The following is a 10,050-nucleotide window of genomic DNA, read 5'->3' as shown; positions in this document are numbered from 1 at the left end:
TGCCCCACGTGCCCGGAGGGCTGCTTGTTGGGTGTGACAGTCGGGTAGTACCAGGCGAGGGCCTCTTAGGAGACATTCCTCCGGAGATATAGACAGTTCGTTTCAGACTTGGTGGAGCGCCTTCAGGGTTGCTTGGGCCCCAGGTGTGTGGAAGGATGCTGGGCTTTGGAAGGGCCTCCAGTTTCCCGACGTGATGGCCTGGATGGCGATCTGCAGCCAGTAGTCATCTTTTGTGGCTTGCGCCACTTTCTCCAGGGAGATTGGCAGGGGCCTTGACCTTTCCACGATCATCCTGATGTACTCCTCTGTGGCGGAGGCTTCTGCAGCTTCCGAGTCAGTGACTGGGCGGGCATGTCTCGACAGGAAGTCGGCAGGGTTTTGGGTGCCTGGTAGATACTCTACGGTGAATTGGAATTCCTGGAGCTGGAGCACCCACTTCTCAATTCGAGGGGGAGGTCGTGAGGAGGATACCTGAAAGAGCGGAACAAGGGGTTTGTGATCTGTGATTACCACAAACGGGTGTCCATACAAGTAAATGTGGAAATGCCGGCACCCCCACAGAATGGCTATGGCTTCCCTTTTCATCTGCGAGTACCTCTGTTCTGTTGGCGTGAGGGTTCTGCTCGCATACGCAACAGGGGCCCATTCTCCACATGCTTGTTGCTGGGTTAACAAGGCCCCTAGGCCTGTCGGGCTGGCGTCTACCACGAGTTGTGACTCGTTTCGGGGGTCGAAGTAGGCTAGGGTTGTGTCCGCTGAGAGTGCCGCCTTGGTCTTCTGGAATAATTCTTGCTGTTCCGGACCCCATTCCCAGGTGGCAGTGGACTTCGTGAGGTCACGGAGAGGGCCAGTAAGATCTGACAGGTCCTTGGTGAACCGTCCGCAGTATGTGACTATTCCGAGAAAGCTGCGGACTGCAGTTACCGATGTTGGGGCGGGGGCTTCGTAGACGTCTTTGACTTTTTCTGGGTCCGGTCCAATTCCCTGGTCGGAGAATCTGTAGCCAAAGAAACTAATGTCCTTCCATAGGAAGTCGCACTTCTCTCTGTGGAGGGTCAAACCCCGCTCTTGAAGCCGGGCGAACACCGCTTGGAGGCGTCGGATGTGTTCATCCAGGGTCGGTGCGTGGACGAAGATGTCATCACTGACGTTCAACACGCCGTCTAGCCCTTGCAGGACGTTCTGAATGATGTTTTGAAACCCCTCAGCGGCACTCAATATCCCAAAATTAAGCCGGGTGTACTGCCAGAGGCCGGCGTGGGTGGAGAAGGTGCTTATCGTGCTTGAATCTGGGTGTAGGGGAATTTGGTGATACCCTGACCTCAGGTCCATTTTCGAGAACCACTTCGAGCCTGACAATTCTCCAATGATGTCATCTATGGTTGGCGTCAGGTGGCGCTCACGCTTGATAGGGAGGTTAAGGATGCGCATATCCACACAGATCTGCACGGCGTCGGGCTGCTTCGGTTTCTTGGCTATCACGATGAGCAACACCCATGGAGTGGGCCCGCTTACCCTTTCGATGATTCCAGCTCGCTCGAGTAGGCGTAGTTCCGCCTCTACGTTGGGTCGTAGGTGGAACGCGATACGTAGGTGCCGGAGGGCCACTGGGGTGACTGATTTGTCTATGTGGAGATGGATGGCGGGTCCCTTCAAACAGCCGATCCCCTCAAACAGGGAGGTGTGTTCTAGTACGAGATGGTCGAGGCTGTGGGCTTGGACTGTGAGTGCGAAATGCATCAGCCCGAGGTCTTGGGCTGTTCTGCACCCAAGCAGGAACCCGGATCCCTCTTGTGACACGTAGATTTTGGTTTGCAGGTGAGTAGATTCATGTGACAGGGCCGTCCGGAACACCCCACACAGGCGTAGTGGGCGACTGGTGCCGTAGGGGCATACTTGTACTCTCGTGGGATGGAGCGCCGGTGCATTCTCTAATGTCCTGTACACGCTGGCCGCCATTAGATTGATCGTCGCGCCGGTGTCTATTAGGGCCGCCACTGCTTGGTCCTGCACGTTGACAGTGTACATGGGTTCTGCAGATGGCGTGGCTGCCAGGATGTTGAGCATCTGCACAACGTGGACGGAGGCCACGTCTGCCTCGTCATCGTCCATGTCACTGCTGGTAGAGGTGCTTGGTAGTGGCTCTAGCTGTCTCACTCTTCTGGGCGGGCCACCTTGCTTCTTCCTCTGTGTCGACAGACACACGCTTGCAAAGTGGTTGGCTTTTCCACAGGCGCTGCAGATCTTGCCATGTGCTGGACATGCTCCTTTGTGGGGCTTTGGTCCTCCGCACAGGCGCGGTCATGGGAGGACTGAGCCGGTGTTGGTCTTCCTCACCGGGGTTATTTTGTGCGGTTCTCTGTGGTACCGGTCTTGATGACGCACACAGGCTCCGTTTTGACTGCGACCGCTGGCTTTGGCTCCATGTGCTCGGCTCTGGACTTGGACAACTCCTTGGACCGCCCTAATGCCAGGATGTCACGCATGGACATGTTGTCCATTTCCAAAACCCTTTCGCGCAGTTTCGAAGACGCGCATCCTTCAATGAACTGAGCGCGGATCTCGTCGTCCACATAGGGGAGGGTGCACGTGCTGGCCAGCTTCTTCAGTCTAGCGTATAAGATGTCCACAGACTCTTCTGGGAGCTTTCCGACCTGGCGGAGCAGGAATCTTTCATAATCTGCGCTGGTGAAGGGTTCAAAATATGCCGTTTTGGCGTCACGCAATGTGGCGTAGGTTCAGGGCGGGCCACCCTCCGCTACGTCCTGTACGTATGTCGTGAATCGCCTCACCTCCGAGATGCAGCAGCATGGCATGCTGCCGCTCAGCCGCGATTTCCGCCACCACAAAGTAGTTCTCTAGGAGTTCCACCCATTTCCTCCACCGTGCCGCCTGCGACGGAGGCGTGCCAGTGACTGTGAATGGCTCCGGGGGGGGGGGGGGGCACCTTGGCCATGGCCGCTGGGGGTGGGTCTAGGCGTAGTTGGCAGGCTCTCTGGACTGCACAGATGACCAGATGTTCTCAAGCAGGCAGGAGGCAGGATCTAGGGCTTCAAAACGGTCCAAACGGCCTCTCACGCGAGATGCGTGAGGAATGGCAGGGCCGGGTCGGTCGCGTTGCACGCGAGAAGCGTTAGGCTTGGCAGGGCGGCTGTTTTGTTCCGCAGGAGAGGCTTCCGCCGAGACCGAAGGTTGCTGGGCTGGTGGGAGGCAATCACTGGGCCTTGTGTAGTGTCCAGCCCCAAGAGCTCAGGCAGACAAAGTGTGGTGGTATCAGGGACCTTCTTTATTCTATGTCCTTTCTCTGCAACTCCTAACGGCTCACTGCTCCTCTGCCTACTTCATCTCCCTGCTCCTCCCTTTCCGCGCGCCCTCGTCCCTCACTCGGGCCGGTCCTAGTGCCTGACCAGTTTGGTCACTGGGCACTTTAGATCAACGTCATTACATCTCCCCCCTCTGTGAATAAAAGAAAACAAAACAATATACACCACAGCAAACAGCAAATTATTTTTCTTTAGAACTCTTCGATAAAGCGAGACGGTTTTGTGATCACACGTCTGGGGCGTGACTGGAGGTTGGGACTGTCACGCTCATTCTCATCGGCAGTCTCCATCAATAACTGACTGTGAGTTGGCAGTGTCTCTGGGTCTCCCGGCTCCAGTTTCGGTTCGGTCAGTAGCTCTTTGACCTGGGGTCCGCACTTTTTGAAGTACGTCACATTCCTAGTAAGTCTTTTCCCGTCGGTTTCTGCAGTGATCATGGTTCCTTTTTGTTGTATCACTTTGAGTGGAACCTCATGGTATTGGCAATCAGTCTTTCTGTGCTGCTCTTGTCGTGCCAGCACCCAGTCTCCCTCTTGTATTTGAGGGGTAGTAGCATGACGCCGCTCATCGGCATAGTCCTTCATTCTTTCCTTCTTTATCTTGTCTCTGGCCGCGATCTCCTCATGATCAGAGTCGGAATACAGTTCGTGCGCTGCCATATTCATCATTGGTATTCTGGTGCGCACTGGGCGTCCTAGCATGAGAGTGGCAGGACATTTGCCTGTGGTGGAATGAGGCGTATTTCGGTATGCCCGCAATACCTCGTCGAGTGCTGTCTGAAGGCTCTTTCCGGTGAGTTCTGCTTGCTGGATGGTCTTCTTGATCGTGGCCATGAAGCGTTCGATCATTCCATTGGCCTGAGGCCATAGTGGTGTGATCTTGCGGTGTGTGAAGTTGAGGTGCTGGTCAAAATCTGCAAAGTCATGGCTGTTGAATGGAGGCCCATTGTCTGACTTCACCACTAGGGGAATGCACCATGCAGCAAAGATCTCCTCTAGGATCGGTATGACACACAATGCTCTTGTGGATGTGCACAGTTGTGCAATGGGGAATCTGGAGTATTCGTCCATGATGGCCAGGACGTACTGGCCCGATTAGATTGGCCCAAAGAAGTCAATGTCAATGTGTTGCCAGAAGCCCTCCGGTAGTGGAGACATTTGTAGTGGTGCAGGGGGATCCGGACGACTTACCAGTTGACATTGCGGACAGTCCTTCAAGGTCGTCTCCACCATCAGGTCTAGTGTTGGGAACCAGACTTTCACGGGGTGCTCTTTTTGTGGCTACTATGCCCCGGTGCCCCTCATGCGCTAGGTTTATGACCCCTTGTCTGAGTTGTCATGGGATCACTATTATGGTGTCTCGTAAGATGAGACCATTTGCTGCTATTGACAGTTCTTCATGGACATGTTTAATTGCCGCCATCTCTTGGTTGTTTTGTCCATTGCTTGGCGTGTGTCTCCAGCTGTTAGTTTGGATCAGCCGTTTCACCTCTTGCAGGGTGGCATCCGTTTGCGTCGCCTCACAAATGGCCTCTAGGGGAACAGCCGGAGGCCTCGCTTGGTTCACTACAAAGTGAATGTATTCATCTGCGATTGATTGTTCTGATTTGTTGGATCTGATGGGGTGTCAGGACATGTAGTCTGCAGGGTTTGCATCTTTTCCTGGCTTGTGAATTATGGTATACGTGTACTCTTGGAGCCGTAGGCCCCATTGCTCTATTCTCGGTGGCAATTTTGCTCGCGGGTTTCCAAATATTGTGATCAAAGCTTGGTGGTCAGTTATCAGTGTAAAATGTTTTCCAAAAATGAAAATGTCGAAGTGTTCACACGCCCAGACAACAGCCAGGCTTTCTTTTTCTGGCTGTGAATATGCTCTCTCTGTGTCCGTCAGACTTCTGCTGGCATATGCTACTATGTGCCGTTGGTCTCCTTTTCTATCATATTGCGCAAGGATGGCTCCTAATCCTACAGGACTGGCATCTACTGTTATCTCCGTCTTCTTTTTTGGATTGAAGTATGCTAGGTTCTTTGCGTATTCTACAGTTCTCTTGATCTCTCGAAATGCCCCTTCACACTGAGTGGACCACTGAAAGGGCTGTCCTTGTTTCTTGAGCATCCTTAGTGGGTAGCTTAGCGTGGCATAGTCGGGTATATATCTGTTGCAGTAGCTGGCCATGCCTAGGAACGATCGTACATCACCTACGTCCTCCGGGCTTTGTGTATCGTTTAGCGCTGCTACCTTTTCTGGGTCTGGTTCCATGCCACTTCCAGAGAATAGGTGTCCGAAAAATGTTAGCGTTGGTTTGTGAAGTTCGCACTTATCTTTGTTGAGTGTCAGGTTCGCGTCCATCAGTGCTTGACAGACCTGATCCAGTGCCTTGTTGTGTTCCTCAGTCGTTGCTCCATTGACGAGGATGTCGTCGCTGTAGTTTAGGACCTGTGGGATGTGGTGTATTGTTCTCCTGATGGCCTCTTGGAATATCTCTGCTGCTGATGACACCCCGAAGCTTAGTCTTTTATATCTGAATAGTCCAAGGTGTGTCGAGAATGTTGTGATGTATCTCGACCTTTCGAGCAGTTCTAGTTGGTGGTATCCTTTGTTGAGGTCCAGTTTTGAAAAGATCTTGGCTCCATTGAGGGAAGTGATCATGTCACTGATGTGAGGGCCTGGATGTCTCTCTCTCTCTATTGCCTTGTTGGGCGCCCTCATTGTCTACACACAGACGGACTCGGCCAGTTTCTCCTTTCTTTGGACCACCACGACCGGGGAGACCCATGGAGTTGGTCCATCTGTTCTCTCGATGATGTCGGCTTCCAGCAGGTCTTGGAGTTCCTTCTCCACGGCTTCTTGCAGATGGAACGGGAATTTTTGGTGGTGTTGAGCCACAGGTGTGATTTGTTCATCTATGTGCAATTTTATTTGGCATTTCTTCATTTTTCCCAGGCCTTGCAAGAGCTTGGGGAACTTCTTGATGAGTGCTGGTTTGTCAGTGACTCTGAATAGGAAGTCAACCAATTTCAATCTCTCAGCAGTGGCTAGGCTCAGGAGGCAGTCGGCTTCAGGCCCCTCGATGACATGGATGTAGGCTGGTATTGTTCGATCTTCATATGACAGTTCGGTCTCGAACTTCCCAAGACATGTAAGTGGCTCCTTGACCATCCACGTATACACTTGTACGTGGGCATCAACTAGCTTTGGCGGTGGTTTCATGCGTTGGTATTCTGTTACTGGTAAGTAGTTTAGCGTTGCTCCACTATCTAGCACGAATTGGGCGGGGTGGGAGCCAACCCTGATGTCTAAATGCTGGTACTCTTTCAGCTGATCAAGGTCAGCTACACGGTAAAGGTATTCCTTTCGAGCTCGGGGGGTGGGCCATGGGGATCGAGATTCTCTTGATGACGATAGCCAAGATTGATATGTCCTGCAGGAGCGGCAGCTAGATTGTGACGACCCAGAGGATGAGTCTCGTCTATCCTGGACTGCTCTGACATGATGACGACTGTTTGAAGGTGGGTGTCGTCGGTGTCTTCCCCCGTGGTTACTCTTCGGTACTGCCCCACACATGCTTTCAAAATGGTTGTCTCTGCCACATTTCCGGCATTGTTGTCCTAGTGCTGGGCATGCATCTGCATGTGGGAAGTCTTATCCGCACCGGTAGCATTTGTGTCCTTTGTTTGACTGGTGGTGATGTCTCTTTGATCTGGAGGAACAAGCTTGTGGTGGAGACCGTCTGTGCTCTTATTGCGACTGCATCCTGAAGACTTGTTTCCGTCTCTCACTTTTCCCGGTTTCCATTATCTTCGCGTGTTCGTCAGCTTGTTCATCCACTCTCGTCATCTCTACGATCTCTTCCAACGCGTAGCTTCTCTTTAGTAACTTGCGTCTCAGTGGCTCGGAGAGACAACCTTCAATGACTCTTAGTCGCAGGGCGTCCTCAGTTGATAATTTGTCAAAGTCGCAGTGTTTCGCCAATCGTCTCAGACGTGTTACGAATGCCCCCATTTGTTCACCTCTCTCTTGCGCGGCCAAGTTGAAAGTGTACCGCTCAAAGTCGACGTTCCTTTTGTGTAGGAACTTGCTGTCTAGTGCTTCACGTACTTTAGTGAAAGAATCAGAGGAGTCTTCTGGCAGTTCTTTTATGAGTCGTCCACCTTCTCTGCCAATCAGGTTCTTGAGAATAAGCAGCTTCTCTCCGATGTCTGACACCTTGGATGCTTTCATGAAGTCCTCAAAATCCTCTATCCATTCTTGCCATCGCGGCCCATGCTCCCGCCGGATTCAAGAACAAGGGGCTCGGGGCGGCGCGGGAGAGATGCTCTCATTATGCTTTCGGGGGCTGAGTCAGGCATTGTACGCTTGTGGTTCCTGGCGGCTTTTGCAGTTTTACTTCACTCTTTGTTTGTTGTCTTTGTTGCGCTCGCCAGTGCTTGTTTGTTATTTGTTGCTCTCGCCATTGCTTGTTTGTTGTCTTTGTTGCACTCAACAGTGCTTGTTTGTTGTTTTGTTGCACTCGCCAGGCTTGTTTTCTGTTTTTGTTGCACTCGCCAGTGCTTGTTTGTTATTTGTTGCACTCGCCAGTGCTTGTTTGCTGTCTTTGTTGCACTCGGCAATGCTTTTTTGCTGTTTCAGGCTCTTTGCCTGACTTCAAAATGGCCGCCGACGATCCCTCGCAGGGGATTGGTCAATGCTGCCTGACTCCAAAATGGCCACCCGGGAATCTCATTTCTAGCGAGATTTCGGCAGTTTCTCTTCGTTTCTTCACCGGGGGGGGCCCAGTTAATCGGTGATTTCACTCACCGCAGCCGTGATCCACCACTTGAGTCACGATCAGGTAGGGCAGTTTTTCTTTCACTTCTGCCGCCAAGGTGGGCACTCGGCGCTTTTGTTGGCGCTCTTCCGCCACCGAGGAGGGCACTCGATGGGCGTTTTCAGCAACGCGCTTCCGCCGCCGAGGTGGGCACTCGGTAGGCGCTTTTGTTGGCGCGCTTCCGCTGCCGAGGTGGGCACTCGGTAGGCGCTTTGATTATCACTCTTCCGCCGCCGAGGTGGGCACTCAGTGGGCATTTTCTTGCAGCGCGCTCGAGCCTCCAGATGTGGGGCGAGCTCCGGACCAGTCGGTCGCCAGTTGCTGCTGTAGCTGTCCATACGCTCAGGGTCCGGTACCTTCATCGCCAGTTGTAGTGTCCAGCCCCAAGAACTCCGGCAGACACAGTGTGGTGGTATCAGAGACCTTCATTATTCTATGTCCTTTCTCTGCTTCTCCTAACGGCTCACTGCCCATCTGCCCACTTCGTCTCCCTGCTCCTACCTTTCCGCCCGCCCTCGTCCCTCACTCGGGCCGGTCCTAGTGCCTGACCAGTTTGGTCACTGGGCACTTTACATCAACGTCATTACACCTTGCTGGGCTGCTGGGAGCCGGAAATGATGGGGCACAACGGCGGGAACGCTTGTGTAAGTGCCCGCTCACCTCCGAGTTCGCTTTAACACCACCGCCAGCAGGAGAGGCTCTGTCGTGGCAGGGAGACTCCCCCCGGCGTGTCAAGGAGCGCCGATGGAGGCAGCGGTGAGTCCGGGAGGGCGTACAGGTTGCCAGGCAGCTGGGGGCCCCCCTCGGTGACGCAGCTCGCCAGGCGAAGGAGCAGTCCCAGATGGGAGGGAGACGGCAGGGGCTCCAGTGATTTGCTCCGTGGGCCAGAGCGAGGGGAAGCAGGGCACGTGATGGGGTGGCGAGACAACCTTGTCGCCAATGTAAACTTGTGGCCTAGGCCTAGAAATGAATGCCGGACCACACATTATTTCCACCTGGTGGCTAGCTATCTGCTTAACCACGCCCAGATCCCCGGGCTCTTTATTGACTACAGAACGTGCCCTCCGGGCATATGTCGGGCTGATCCAAACTGGCACGCCCACAGGGGTGGTGGAGCTGGGAGAAACTCTAGGGACCCCGTCTGATGGTCGGGCCCTAATTGGCATCATTACACCCCTCAGATCCCGCCCACTTCGACCACTGAATACATGTTGAACCCTTTGAATTCCCTGGGCATTGAAGGGTTACTGGTTGAGTCTGTAGTTCCGGACACGAACCCCAGATAATTGCTCATTCTCCATTGCCGTTTCATAGGAAGAACTTGGTAGCTCCAGGGAAGCAAGATAGTGGTGCGGTGTTTCTTCAGACCTTGTAAATCCTGATGGGGGTTAATCAGTAATTATGCATAACTCGAAATGATGCCCCCAAATGAGCACTATCGTGTTTTAATCTGTTTCTGTACATGAGTGCTCCCATTTATTCTCGAACATAGTTCTTATAAAACGCTCTGTAACGGGAGCAGTAACATTCTTGGTTCAGGGAATGGATGCTTAAATTACCTTTACTTTTAACTTTATACTTTGAAGCTGCATATGAGAAGAGATGCAGCTCACACTCTGGACAGGTTTTATCTTGTCCCAAACATATATTTGTTTTCCTGTCTGGCCGAGTTGTGTACATTGTTTCTAAACTATTTACCATCCCCTGGTGCTTGCAGCAGTGTCAACATTTCCCATCTTCGCTTTTGAGGACACAGTAGCGAATATTTGAAGCAGATCACCTGACAGCTGTTTTACCTTAACCTTATTTCCGAACCTTTCTAAAAATGTCTAGTTGATTTATGCATCAGTAAACAATTTTAGGCCTGCTGCATTTGTATTAGTGGGTGCACGTTTACCATTTTCATTAAATTAATGTTAG

The sequence above is a fragment of the Lissotriton vulgaris genome, unplaced genomic scaffold, assembly GCF_964263255.1.
Source record: "Lissotriton vulgaris unplaced genomic scaffold, aLisVul1.2 SCAFFOLD_1957, whole genome shotgun sequence".
NCBI classification, from domain to species: domain Eukaryota; kingdom Metazoa; phylum Chordata; class Amphibia; order Caudata; family Salamandridae; genus Lissotriton; species Lissotriton vulgaris.
The sequence above is the reverse complement of the archived record's forward strand: the minus strand, read 5'-3'. Positions refer to the sequence as shown.